The sequence below is a fragment of the Ambystoma mexicanum genome, chromosome 8, assembly GCF_040938575.1.
Source record: "Ambystoma mexicanum isolate Mex_15411 chromosome 8, UKY_AmexF1_1, whole genome shotgun sequence".
Taxonomy (NCBI): Eukaryota; Metazoa; Chordata; class Amphibia; order Caudata; family Ambystomatidae; genus Ambystoma; species Ambystoma mexicanum.
The window spans coordinates 1,270,204,347-1,270,219,595 of NC_090929.1; the positions used below are offsets into that span (position 1 = coordinate 1,270,204,347).

Sequence of the window (15,249 nt, forward strand, 5' to 3'; positions counted from 1 at the left end):
CCCGTTTGAATACCCTCCTACGCCACGCTTCATTTATCCAAACATAATCTTCTTTCTTCATAAAACCACTTTTTTGACTGTAGTGATTAAGAATGCATGGCAGTAAGTACTATGCTTAGTTACAGTCACAGATTTTAGAATTGATTAGAGGACCCTCGTTTCAATCCGAATATTACCACCCAGCTAGAATTATTAAAACTTATGAAAAAGTGCTTCAGAACTAAGCTACATGAACATTTCTTGAAGAAGTATCTTAAAGGTAACATATTCCCACAGGCCTAGTAGTGCGAAATGAACATTGTCTTTTCTTAGACGACCAGGAGTATGAAACAAATTTCAGCTACATAGCAACCAAGTGCAGTAGGGACCTTACGGTTCTTACTATTACTACAGCACATTAGGTGAGTGCAAAACTACAAAAAGGCTTGGAAGAAGATAAAAATAAGTTTTTAGACAATACAGCCATAATTACCACCCAGAAAAACAGCTGGAAATTAATAAACAAATTGATGAATTTAGATCTTCCACCATACAGAAAAAAACAAATACGTTGGCAAAAGATCTTTGAGATTTTAAAAAATGAAAACATATACCCCTACTTAACAAAAGCGTATTTTTTATACCTGCAATCAATTTTAGGAAACTAGAAAGGCATCATTTATTATTAAAATTTTAAATGTTCTTTCATAACACGCTTAATACCAACAAGTGGTATCTAAGCGAGAGGTAAGGATTCTAACCTGTGTTGCACTGCGTTGTCTTGCTTCCACGAAAAACCTGTTTCCCCTGAGCTATCCTTCCTCCCCTTTAGAGGAAGACGCTTCCCTGGACGCAAGTGGGCCACTTTCTGGGACACATCTAGAAATTATACAGGTCCTGAACAATCCTATGAGAATAGAGAACAACAACCCCAAGGGAACAACCATTGTATTTTAGAGCGCTCAGGCCAACGAGGCAGACACAAGGATACCCAGTATCAAGAATTCCCAGGATTATATCAAACTTGCAGATGAGCATATCCATGCTAAACAACATTGCTAACAAGTCTATTGTTAATATAACAGGACATATTTTATTGGAAGCACTTTATAGATTGGTTTATGGCAAAACAAGAATTGACCTGATGCGTCATGAATTTTTGGGCAATTAGGACTCAATTCTTTTTGACTATTTATGCCCATTTATGGAACAAAATGTGATTGTTTACAGAACCAACACAGATCAAAAATTTGATACATTTGATTCAATTATTTGTCTAATTTGAACCTCATGTTGACAGATTATTTCCATTGTATGATCTTGTCTTCAAACCTTATGTATTCCCCTTTTGGATTTGTGATCCTCGCTTTCTACAATTCATTTAATTTTGACAATATATTTCTGGTTCTTTCCTAATATTGTTCACAAAATTGATGGTTTACATAATTGTTTTTTTTGGGGGGTATATTTATTTATTTATTTAGTTGTCTTTATTTATTAATATACAGGTGGGAACAATGCTCTTTTGATTACAAAAGAACATACAATAGATAAGAAATCAGATTTCACAAGAAGCAGTGAGCTTATTACAATGAGATTTGTTTGAGGGACATTCTGACCAGGCTGTGGAAGGGAGTAAATGGAACAGTCACCGGGGACAATAAATAAATAGACATACATAGATTAAGGACAACCAACATTAGACATTTTTACATTTTTAAGTGCAGGTAGGCGGCACGACCAGCTGTGCTCGGGATGTGTCCATGAGGTATGAAGTGCTAGAGTGGAGGCAGAGAACGCGAGGGACAGAGGCAGGTTAGAGGCGTTGGAGAAATTTTAACTAGATGGCATATTAGAGGCAGGTTAATACGGTAAATTGGAGGTGATTTGGTAGACCTTTAGTTTGGTTTTGAAAAGATCGGTGTGAACTGCTTTTTGGATGTCCGGAGGAAGAACATTCCATGCAAGTGGAGCAAGAAAAGAGCAAGAGCAAAAGCGAGAGGAAGCATAGGGCCCTCCCTTGTACTTCCTCTCGTCCTCAAGGAGCCACAAGAATAGTCGAGGAGGCAGAGCAAAGATTACGAGAGGCTTATAGAGTTGTATAGAGGAGGATAGATATGGTGGTGCTTTTCTGTGGATGGATTTGTAAACCAGAAGAAGAAATTTAGAACTAGCCCTGTTTTGCAGTGTCAGCCATCCAGCCTGGTGACGGTACAAGGAAGTTGGTGTGAAGTGAGGGAGTTCGAAGAGAATCCTGTTAGCAAAGTTAATGATCTTGTCTAGAGGACAGAAAGCATAGTTGGAGAGACCAAAGAGGATGCTGGCACAGTATTCCAGTTTAGAGAAGATCAGAGTGGTTAAGAGATGCTTGGCATTGTTGAAAGGAAGGAGGTGCCATATTTTCCTAATATTTAGGCGGTTGTGGCAAGCTACTGTATCAGTTTTGGAGATGAAAGTAGAGAAGGTATGAGAAGGGTCATAGATGACGTTAAGGTTTCTAGCTGAAGAAGAAGAGTAGGGGAGAGCTTCAGGTGTGACCTGGATAGGCAGAGGAAGAGATGGAAGACAGCATTTGGCAAGGAAGAAGAGCACCTTTGGTAGAGTTCAACATCAGAGAGTGTGAGTCCATCCAACATTTAATGGTGGAGAGACAGTTGTAAATGTTGACAGAGAGATCAGAGGAGAGTTCAGGAAAAGAGAAGATGTGGGTGTCATCCGTGAAGAGTTGGTGCGAGAACCCAAAGTGCCTCAAGAGCAGAAGTGTAGAGTGTAAAGAGGAGCCAACCCAAGACAGAGCCTTGTTTAACACCACCAGTTAGAGGAGTTATTTGAGAGGTATTATTGTTCAAGGAGACAGAGAATTGGCAAGTTGCCAGGTAGGATTCAATCCAGACAAGGGCTAGTTTGAAATTCCAAGAAGAAAGAGAGCATTAGGGCTAGTTTCAAATTCCAAGAAGAAAGAGAGCATTAAGGAGATCAAAGTGATCGACAGTGTCAATGGCAGCAGAAAGGTCAAGGAGAATTAGGATACGATATGATAGGTTATTTATAACGCACTTAATACCCAGAGGTTTATGAGCACGGACCCGGGGATCGAACCTGTGTTGCTCCATGTCGTCTTGCTTCCAAGGCTTGCACGTTGCCCCTGAGCTATTCTCGCAAGACAGGATAGGGGATAGAGGATACATCGGAGTGCTTAGCAGAGGTGATTAAGTTGGATACATTTGTGAGAGCAGTTTCTGTGGAGTGACAGGAGAACCTACTTATAAGGGGTCTCGAAGGTTGTTGATGTCTAAGAAATTAGTAAGACGGTTGAACACAACCTTTTCAAGCACTTTAGAGTAGTGCAGAAGGAGAGACACAGGGCAAAGGTTAGCCGGAATGTTCGGGTCAGCTCCTTGCTTTTTTAGGAGAGAGATGACTGTAGCTGTTTTGAAAATAGCGGGAAAGCAAGCAGAGTCGAAGGACAGGACAGGCTGAAGAGTTCAGCAAGGTGAAAGGCCACTAAAGGGGCAATAGGCATGACTAGCTGAGGAGCAAGAGGGTCTGATGGAGCACAAGAGGGGTTAGCCATCATCAGTATAGATAGGACTTCTTCAGTATCGGTGTGACTAAAGTGGGAGATAGAGGCAGAGAATGATGGTAAGAGTAGGCAGAGTGTATAATGTTAGAGAATGGAGTGTGAGGAAGATCAGGACAGAGCATCTAATTTTGGAAATGTTTGCAGCTAAGCATTCAGCTAGGCCATTAGCTGTGAGAATGGAGCCGATAGTCATAGATTTAGGGGGAGTGAGTTTAGGGGGCCCTGTAGCCAGCGCGATGGTTGGAGAGAGTGTTAATGAGGGTGAGGTAGAATTCCCTTTGCTGTATCAAGCGAGGACTTGAGAGAGTTCAGGGCAGAGAGTTACAGTTGCAGGTCTTCATGCTAGTGGGTATGCCGCAATTTGTGCAGCCAACACATGTCTGTGTGGAGAGAGCATATGGAGGGGGTGACCCATTGTTGAGGATTCTTAGACTTAGGGGTGAAAGTAAGCAGTGGGAAGTGAGGATAATGAGTCATACTGGAGGGATTGGAACCTGGAGAAGGCAGTGTTGGTGGAAGAGGCATCAGGTGTGAAAGAGGACAGTGAGAACTGTAGTTCAGAGACAAAGGGAGGAATGGCAGAAGGGTTAAATATCCCCAAATAAAGTGTAGAGTGTTGGCACAGTTGTGGAGTTATGATAGGGAGGAGATGAAAGCCAAATACAGCCAATTTAGCAGCATGGGTCAGTTTACATTAAGAATTAATCACATTTTTCATTGTATAATCTGTTATAATTGTATTTATGTCTGTGATTTTGAATTACAATATATAATCAATTGTGGACTTGCATGCATCAATTTACTGCAAGACTGATTACATGAATAATGTTATAATGATATTTAAAATGTCACATTGTGGGATTTGTGATGTTTCTGATCTGAGTCATTCAGACTGGCTCTTAAATGTTTGTATTTCTGTCCTGTTTTTGTCACATATTGCATGTTTATTGTGCGCCCTTAATACAAATAACAAAATAAATAAAAATAAATCCTTTTAGTAAAATTGCGTCAGCCACCTGGTTACTAATTCTCAAATGTTAAATGCTTGTCCTACTGTCACGCCTTTATGCTTAAGGGTCCACAGTGCACTCTACAAATGTTGTAAATGTAAAAGTAATAGATGAGGGAAGTGATGAGGAGAGGTCAGATGGTGGAAAGGAGATGGTGGTGGAAACAATTGTGTGATCAGATAGGGATGGTGTGACAGTAGTATTAGTGGCTGAGAGAGAATTGAAGATGAATAAGCGATCCAAAGAGTTACCCACTGTGTGGTTATGCAGGTTATGGGTGGAGCGCGTGGTCACTAAGAAAAGACTGAGTTCAGATTTCTGAGAAGTGGTTGCAGGGGGATGGTTAAAGTCACCTAAGAGAATGAGCTGATGTTTAGTGGAATGAGAATATAGCAGTTGCCCACGATCATCAAAGAATAATCCAGTGGTACCAGGAGGGCGATAGAGGAGATGATGTGAACCGAGTGAGGCGGAGCAATAGTAGAGATGGTGAATTCAAAAGATTTAGGAGAGGACATGGCATTGGAGATGTGTGAAGCATTGAAGTGGGAAGAGAGTAAGTGTCTGACACCTCCACCTCTGCCAATCAGTCGAGGAGAGTGAATGAAGGATAGTTTGGAGTCGTGTAGAGCCGCCAGAGTGACAGTGTCAGATAGAGAAATCCAGGTTTCAGTGATAGCAAAAAGGTATAGGGGAAGAGAGAGGGAGTGAAAGTAATCACTGATAAAGGAAGGACGTTTTGTTGCATAACGACAGAGCATTCAGGTGTGCAATATTTAGTTGATGTGGTAAGGAAGAGTAAAGAAGTTGAATCTCAGAGGAAGAGAGACGAGGTGGATAGATGTTAGAGGAGGTATGGTTAGCTCGTCTGCTTTGCTTTTTGAAAGCAGGTAATTGTAGTTGGTTATTTATAACGTGCTTAATATCCAGAGGCTTCTAAGAGGCACAATGCCCAAATATCTGCAAGATCAAATCCAGGATAAAGTCAATCCTAGGGCTCTTAGGTCAAGTAACCAGAATCTGCTATCTCTCCCATGCTGTAAACTTAAGAAGGTTGAGAACGGGGCCTCTCTACTACGGCCCCCAAGCTCTGGAACTCTCTCCCACATACTCTCAGACTGCAATCCTCTATCACCTCGTTCAAGAAGGCCCTTCAGACCTATCTTTTCTACTGATCATTTACTCTCACGTCCTTTCATGTCAGTTTGTCATGTCTCACGCCCTCACGCCTCAGGGTTCACGGCTGCGCGTTAGAAATTGAACAAGGTAAAGTAAAGCACGGACCTGGGGATCAAACCTGTGTTGCTCCACATCGTCTTGCTACCAAGGCAAGCATGTTGCCCCTGAGCTATCCTCCCGAGACTAGAGATGGAGTAGTGGTATTTATGAGAATTACGTTTCATGATAGGGATAGGAAAGGAGAAAGTTGTAGCATGATTGGAGAAAGCGTAGGGAGAGGTGAGTAAGAGGAGCAGCAGGAGGAGCAGGAGTGAATTCATTATAGGTGAGTAGAGCACTGTGGGGAGACAGCATATGAATTAGGAAACTTGGGGTACTCACAGGTGCAGCTGGGAGGAAGGCATAAGCAAAGGCTCATAGGCAAAGAGACTGGTCAATGGCTGGTCTTCACCCTTCACAGTACCGGCCTTAACTGGAAGGATCCTCGCTGGACGCCCATAGGAAGTTCAGAAGTGATGACGCACGGTCTAGTCACCTGATCGCCTAGTCCATCAGTGGTTGCTCTCTCTGATTTAGTCCCTGGTGTAGCTGGAATAAGGCGATTACTTTCTGATTAGTGTTCCCAGATGAGTCTCTTGTGGCCTTCAGCTGGAGAGTGGGGCGACTAAAGAATTATTCTAGAAGTGATGTCACTGATCCAAGATGTCCATAGGAAGGGATGTCACTGATTCAAGATGGGCAGATATATGAATTGCATTGTTTGCATTAAGAATTTTGATATTTTGTATGTGGTCCTTTTTCAGTTTAATCATGATTGACAAAAAATGTGAACATTACATTTTATTTATTTATTTATTTATTTATGAATAAGGCTGTAGTACTTTATTATGCCTATACCTCCAACAGGGATACTTATTAGTGTTATATTGTAATGACCCTAATCCCCGTCTCGCGGGGTTCCCTACAGTGTCTATATGTATATAGGGAAAACATTGAAGGTCTCATTTTGATTGGGGTGTAATGTAAGGAAGATGTGTAAAAGCATTTTTGCCTACACTATACCCCATTTTCGTCAATTTGTATGGCGCAGGGGAGGGTCAAAACGCAACTTGCGTTTCCGGCCCTCCCTTTCTCTCTACCATACAAATGCAGCCAGCATTTGTGTCGGCATGTATTTTCATGCCGCTTTTTGACCTGCACTTGTGCACTCTGCCGTGCAAATGACAAAAATTCGGCAGTAGGGCCTTGGCACGCCACGGTGCAAGCGTACAGGTCTCTGCTGCCAAATTATAACAGGATTCCAAAATGAGCCCCTGAAGGTCTAGAGGTTTTTACATATTATATATTTAATAAATATAATAATTGTATTTTATTTAGCTCACACACCATCAATAATATGTAACAATGGCTCGAGTAGTTTAGAACGAATATGACTATAAACTAAACAGCAACATCCCTGTTACCCAAAGGGATATAATAGGGGTATGGCACCTTAGTGTTGACTCACCCCTTTGGACGACAGCCCCTTTTCTGTTTCTTCTTACCTGCTTTCACCTGGCTCCTCCTTTTCTGGGGTTTCCTGGGCACGTGGAGGAGTCGGTTGGGAAGCCTGAGGATCCTTTTTTAGGGGCTAACTGTCCCTCAACCACTGTTTGTGAGTTATTGAAGTACTATTCAGGTACGTGTTTGTACTATTCAGTGCCATAACAAAAAGGTCTAATATGGTAATAGGGACTGGCCTTCGGAAAAGTACAAACAATGAAGCAGACATGGAACTGGCAACACAGAACAAAACAACCTCCGTAGTGGTTTGGGGAAGTTTACCAGAAGCAGCCCCCAGTGATGCGAATGCAATAAAGGGGGTGCAAGCACCGTCCCTGAAACAGACCAGGCACTCTGGCTATGCAGGGTAGGGACCCACCACGAGCAGAATGTCCACCCAGGCCTCTGCTCTCTTTGAAATCCTTATTATCCTGGCAAACATCGCTCGTAGCGAAGGAGAGAATTTGAAAAGGTAAATTATTGGAACATGGTAAAGCAAGACCGTACACCCCCAAGATGTCAACAAAGGAGGTTAAAAAAAAAAAACTCGAGTTAGGTCGAACATGTCACATCCACAACTGGATAGAGGCCTTTGCAATACTCAGGACCATAATAATGGAGAAATACCCACAACAGGGGCCAGCCCATGTCAAATACAGGGAAACCATTCACAAATAAATCAGAAGTTATGGGGCCATGAGATAGCTCTCATATGACCAGGAAGTCAGGCAGAAAATGGAGACCTATCCTGATATGTCATGGGACAAAAGGGATTGTGAGTCCTGGGAAAAATGTCCGAGGGCTACGAACAACCAGGCAGGGAACCAGTCAGCCAACAGCAAGAAGCCACAGCAGAATATAAGCAAATATTCGGAAGTAGGTTCTCAGTGGGGAGACAAACAATCTTGGTGGTTCAGGAAGGAACAATGACAATCCTTTCGGGGAGGCAGTTGGTCGGGTAGAGGCTTGGGTTTCGGGCATATAAAATAACAGATGCTTGCTGCTTCGACAAGGGGGGACAGGGCATGCTACTGGGGGCAAGCATGCAACTACAGCCACACGTGCTCCTCAGGTGGTGTAAAGCAGAACACCACCTTTTGCAGCAAGCGTCAGAGAAAAGAGATGTCCGGTACAAGCAGCAGTGACCACCGATTATATTGCCAGGACCCATCCACATTGAACCTGTGCACATTGGCTCTGCAGCTCAATCATTACCCACAATTGATGGAAAGGAGCCTATTGTACAGTTTCAATTAAGGATTTAGGATTCTTTTTTCTGACCCCATCTTCCAAAGGAGTGGCGGGAACTTGTAAGCGGTCAATCGACTGCCAAATATTGTGATGGAAAAAATTGAAAAGGAAAGACAACTGAGCACATTTGCAGTACTTTCAGCTCGCCACCATTTGATAACTTGATCATATCACTCCTAGGAGTAGTACCCAAAAAGAAACAGGAGAGGTACAGGCTTATTTGCCAACTGTCTTACCCCAACGGCAACTCTGTACATGACTGTTTGGAAGAGGAGCACTGATCAGTGTTATACATGTTTTTTGACAAAGCCGTGGAGCTGGTGAAAATGTCAAGTAAGGTTTCCCTTTTGGCAAAAGCGGATATCGAATCTGCTTCCAGGCTCCTCCCAGTTCATCCTGACAGTTTCAATTTGCTAGGTTTTCAGCCAATTCAAGGGAGATCTACTTTGACAGATGTATGCTTACAGAGTGTTCCGTCTCATATGGTGCATTTGAGAAATGTTGTTTTTTTATAAAAGTGCTGTGCTGGAGACTGAACCACTTAGGGGATACATTAGTTGCATAATGTTCTCTTTGTGGGAAGAAAGTAAACAAACACATGCCAAGAGTCCCTGTCAGCTTTCAAGGCCACTGCAGCAGTTTTTGATGTTCCCCTGGATCCTGACAAGACCAATTGTGCAAGTCAAGACTAATTCATTTTGGGCAGATAGAATAGAAGCATTCACCCATGGGATTGAGCAGGTTTTGATTAAAGAAAGGGCAATATCGGATGGCCTTCATGGACTTCTAGGCAAACTTAACTTTGTAGCTAGTATTCTGGCAGGTCAGGTTTTTGCCAGGTGGTTAGCATCTCCACCTCAGGCAAAACAGAGACACACCATTCAATCCACTTAGGTGCAGGCCTTCAGAACGACCTGAGCATGTGATTGAAATTCCTAAACTCATTCAACTGTACATTGCTGTGGAAGGCTCAATGGATCAGCAACAGAGAAATACAATTTTTCCTGGATGCAGCAGGTAGCGTGAGGCTCGTGGCTACTCTTAACTCTGTTCTACAAACCACTCCCAAAAAAATCCCCTTGCTGTATCCCTCACTCCCATCTAATCCCCCCCTCTTGTGCTTACTTTTGGTACATCTTCCGCCTCTGCATCCTTCTCCTTAATACATATACTTCTTACTCACAGGCTCTGTAATGCCCAATCCCTGTGCACTGATACATTGCTTCTTATTGATCACGTTGATTCCCCCAACCCAAAGCTGAAAACCATGCGAGTTACTGAACCACTGCCGCAAGACACATCAACACTTGCTGTTCTCTATACACAGTTAGTGTTACCTGGTCTCACTCTTCCCTGACCTGACAGCGCGGTTGTGAATTTGGCCTCAGAATTCGAAAAGCTATCTGATGCACTTCCTTCATGAGACTTTCACTGTGCCTCCATTGAATATACTTCCCATATCCTTGCGCCCATGCCCTCGTTATCTTCTTCTCTGGGGCTCCTGATCCACTCAACTCTTTCATCTCCCCCAATCAAATTCCTCATGGCCATGCTGGGAGCCTTTAACCTTTCTGAAATTCTCTTTTCCCACCAATTCAATGTGGACTCTCTTCATGACTTCCTGGCCAATAGCTGTCCCAAAACCCTTAACCTCATCCTCCTCTCTTTCCCTGTCACCTCTTCTAAACTCTCCATTAAGCCCCCTCCCTCTGAGTACTCCAATAATCACTGCAATGTCACTATTACAACCCATCCCTTGCTCCCCACCAACTCCCCTTATTAAGTGCCTATGCCACTTTTGCCACACGTACAAATGTTTATCCAAATCGAATCAGCACCTGAAGGTATAGAAAAATCCACTCAAACTTGTCGCAACTTTTTTGATGTCCATCAGGGGTGCCAAACAGACCCCACAGAACTTCCCCCTGCATTTGTAACTATGCAAACAAAGGCCGTCATGCCTACTCCTTATTTGGAGGGTCAACCAGTACGGGAGGTCGCGTCAATCACCCGCCAAAATGAGCGCAGTGGCGAATGCCAAAATCAAGCAGGTGATTTCGGGTAGTCTGCACGTAAGGAAATCGCAAATGCCTAATATCGAGAATGCGACCACCAAAACATTTCTCATGGACCAAAGGAACTTTGTGATCACCAATATCAGAAAACTGTATGGGAAAGAGTCAAGAGAATCTTTGAGAAATAAGGTCCTCGCCTGGTTACGACAAAGGACAGGCCCTGGTGTGGTCAGAACGTCTGATCTTAAGATCTTACGCAGGATAGAGGGGGGGGAGATACAACAGGCAGGTAACCAGGGGAAGGAGAGAAAAAGATAGAAAGAGAGGTAAGGGTAAGGCGATAGATATGATTGCAACTAAGCTAAATGCATGAAAACACAGTCAAATTTGGATCTAAGCTTAATTCATAGAAACAAAGTCACATTTGGAACTAAGCAAAATGCATTAAAACAGAGTCAAATTTGGATCTAAGCTAAATGCATAGAAACACAGTCAAATTTGGAACTAAGCAAAATGCATAGAACACAGTCAAATTTGGAACTATGCAAAATGCATGAAAACAGTCAAATTTGGATCTAAGCTAAATAAATAGAAACAGTCAAATTTGGAACTAAGCTAAATGCATAGAAACACAGTCAAATTTGGAACTATGCAAAATGCATGAAAACACAGTCAAATTTGGATCTAAGCTAAATGCATCCAAACAGTCAAATTTGGAACTAAGCAAAATGCATAGAAATATTTGCAAGTCTACTTTTAAAACAACTATCCAACTGGATAAAAGCAGAAAAGGCCATGGACGATAGACAAACAGGATTTGTAAAAGGTGTTGGATGCAGCTTGAATTTGTTCCTGCTTAATATTCTAAAGATAAATGCCATCAGTGCAGGTCGAAAAATATATCTGGCCTTCGTTAACCTAGCCCATGCCTTTGATGGCGTGGACCGCGAAATACTATGGACAAAACTACTAAAAAGAGGTTGCCCAATAAGCTTAATCTTGGCTATAAAAGAACTGCACTCACAGACAAAGGTGAGGATTCTCCTAGATAATGATGTTCATCTTTCTGAGGCCATTCCAACGGCCCGCGGCATAAAACAAGGGTGCCCTCTGGGCGCGACGCTCTTCAACTTCTATATTTCTGAAGTTGGGGAAGCGATAGATGGAGTGAGATCCGTACCACCAAAGCTGAATGGCAGGCCTCTAAGCTGGATACTATATGCGGACGATATAGTCCTATTGGAGTTGATCCCAATAGGGTTGCAACGCAAACTAAATGCTCTTAAAACATATATCGACGAAATAGGACTTGAAATCAACTCAGCAAAAACAGAGATTTTGGTCCTCGAGAATCTAATAGGCAGGTCAACCAAAAAGAAGAAATTTCAATGGACCTTGGGAGGTAACCGTTTAAGGCAAGTCGATTCCTGCAAATATCTGGGAACATACATCAATGCGAGCATAAGAGACGAACCAATGGTAACCAAAACATGAAGTAAATGCAAACAACTGACCACACAGGCAACTCTAATCCAAAGAAGATATGGGAAATTCTCGTACAAGCCCGTTATAAACTTCTATAAAAGTCAAGTAATTCCAGTGTTAACTTTTGGAGCAGAATGTATGTTCGGTTGCTCAAGTCAAATCTGGTCTCGCTGTGAAGGAATGTTTTGGAAACAAAGTTTTCAAATCCCACAAAGTTGTCCAACTGCATGTGTTTTATATGAAGCAAGCATGTCAACCTTGAATGCTAGAATAACATGGAACTCGCTAACACTGTTTGGTAAAATGCTGGGAAAGTCAATACCTGAATTCGACATACTAACAGAACATGGTCCTAAGGGTAATCAATTACCACTTCAAATATGGAGACAAAAATGCAGAGAAATACTGCACCACATAGGAAGTAACGAAGAGACATTGTTAACCAATGCGAATCTGGTTAAGAAGAAAGTTCTCGAATTAGATTGGATCGAGACTTACGAGAAGAGAAGATCTCACAAATGTATGGGAGACTCCCCACCTGAAGCAAAAAGATTTAATGAGATACCCCAATACATCGAAGTGTTCCCGTGCAAGTACCTGAGGAGGAGATACCTGAAGTTCAGGCAAAACATATATGAGACCAGAAAAATTCAAAATTATTGAAGCAGATTGTTAGCAAGGGACTATAAATGCCGGTTCTGCGGCAAAGAAGATGAAACCTTAAAACATCTGGTTTTGCTATGCCCTGATCTTAAAACACAAAGAACCACATTTTTGGCACAAGAACTGAGTTTGGGGATGACTTACACTGCTGATTAATGGTGGGCAAGAATGCATTGTAGCACAAATAAGAAACTTGTGATCGCCCTCACATTATTCTTGAAACAATTGGAAATCAGACTTTCTGAAGTGGAGTAATGGGAACATTTCTAATTTAACTATGAGATGTGACTATGACGTTAAAAGTTAATGTGGTAATAAGAGTTTTAAGTATTCGAATAGTGTGTTAAATATAGCACTTTTTACAATTTATAGTGTTGTAGCGAGAAATGATAGTTCGTTCTTGATAAGTTGTTTCTTCTTTTTTTTCAAAAGTTTGTAATAAACTAAATGAAAAAAAAAAGAAACAGTCAAATTTGGATCTAAGCTGAATGCATAGAAACTCGGTCAAATTTTGATCTAAGGTAAATGCATAGAAACATGGTCAAATTTGGAACTTAGCAAAATCCATAGAAACACAGTAAAATTTGGAACTAAGCAAAATGCATAGAAACACAGTCACATTTTGATCTAAGGTAAATGCATAGAAACATGGTCAAATTTGGAACTTCGCAAAATGCATAGAAACCCTATCCTGATTCTTTCTTTCTCTCAATACTCCCCCCTTCTGCTCTTCTGTGATCACCTTAACTGTGGTATCCCCCAGGGATCCTCTCTCTTCCGCTTCTTTTTGGTCTGTATGTCCAGGCTCTTGCCTCTTCATTTCCTCTTCTGGGTTCCATTTTGTACACCTACGTGGATGACACACATCTAGTCACCTATCTTTATGAAGGAGCTGAGCAGTACATCCAATCATGTCTGTCAGCATTTGCTTCCAGGATGGAAACAAACTCCTTGAAACTCACCTGTGACAGAATTGGGGCCTTAGAGTTTGGTTTTTGCTCTGATGTCTGGAGCCCCCATTTTCACCCCTCTTCAATGGACCCCAGCCCTCATCTGGCTGTGTTGATTAAGACGCAGAGTCCAATTTGACAACAAACTCTCCCTTGTCCCTCAGATTAACTCACTGTCCTCTTTTGGTCATGTGTAACAACAGCTTCGTTGATAGCTTCTTTAGTTTCCTCACCCTTTCATCCCACGTTTCTGCCACTTCTGCTTTAATCCTGAACCTCATGTCTTTTTGCAACTCACTATTCATTGTCCTCCCTGCTTCTCTACTTTTCAGGAATCAGCTCCTTCAAAGCTCTGCCGTTCATCTTGTTTTTGGTCTTCGCCATTCTGCCCATGTTACTTCCTTCATGGCTCAACTCCACTGGCTCCCTGTCGAATATAGAGACCAGCTACAGGCTGTCTTTCTCTACCAATGCCTTTTCAATTGTGTCCCCAGCTTTCTGCCCTTCAATCTCCTTCCCTACTGCCCAGGTTGCACCCTGTGCGCTTCTGTTCTTGCCCTACTCATGATTCCACACAAACGCTGCTCTCACAGGGGTACCTACACTTTCCCAATCCTTGCCCCACCCTCTGGAACTCACTGCATCTCTGCAACAGTCTCTCACAGATCTACAAGGCCTTCCGGCACTCACTTACGACCTAGCTATTTTCATCCACTTTTCAACACTGATCCCACTGCCTTCTTCCTCTATTTTCCAAAACTCAGTGAAAAGAGACCCCATTTTGGTAAATGAGCTCTCAGTAATCAGCCCTGGAACTAGAACTGAAGTTGCACCTGCATGAATTGCATCTTGCCTCTCTAATCAATCTTCCTCTATCTTCTAGAACATGGCACCTCTGTCCCACACATCTTGCAGCTGGAGTCCCCGAAGCTTGTGTCTGGCCCTCCACTCTTTACCCTGTACACTGCCACTTTTGATAAGCACTTCTCCTCCTTCGGTTTCTTCTACTACCTTTTTTACTAACAAAGCTCAAATCTTTTCCTTCTTTACCCCTTTTCTCCTGACCTCTCCACTCACATATCATTGTCTCTCAGAGAATCCTTCAATTGACTACCTTTCAGTGCCTGAGGCTGAATTCTGCTGAGACCAAAGTTATCTATCTCCCTGATCATACCACTCCACCCCTTCCTGCCTCCCCTGCATCCCTTGTGCCATTCGCCATGACCATGTCACATCATCCCCATGCCCCACAATCATTTTCAACAGATAGAATAAGCTTACAAAGGTTGTAGGTCAACTGGTCGAATCTAAATGGTCGACAGGACAAATGGTCGACACCAAAAGGTCGACAGGTCAAATGATCGAATGTTTTTTTTTTCTTCAGTTTTTTTTTTTTTCCTGGGGGGGTCCCCCCAACCCCCTTTTTTTTGCTAAAAACCCCTTTTTGTCCCTAAACGAAAGGCTAAAAAATATTTTTTTAAAAATTCGATCATTTGTCCTGTCGACCAAATTGTGTCGACCATTTGTCTGTCGACCATTTGACTAGACACTGCTTACAAATGTATCATACCTTTTTTTTGCTAAAAACTCCT

At 42.4% G+C, this 15,249-nt stretch overlaps 1 protein-coding gene across 6 annotated transcripts in view; it reads right to left on the bottom strand.

Annotated features, from left to right (window-relative positions):
* BLNK (B cell linker) overlaps positions 1–15,249 on the bottom strand; it is a 1,905,158-nt gene that overhangs the window by 215,989 nt on the left and 1,673,920 nt on the right. The window lies entirely within an intron of this gene.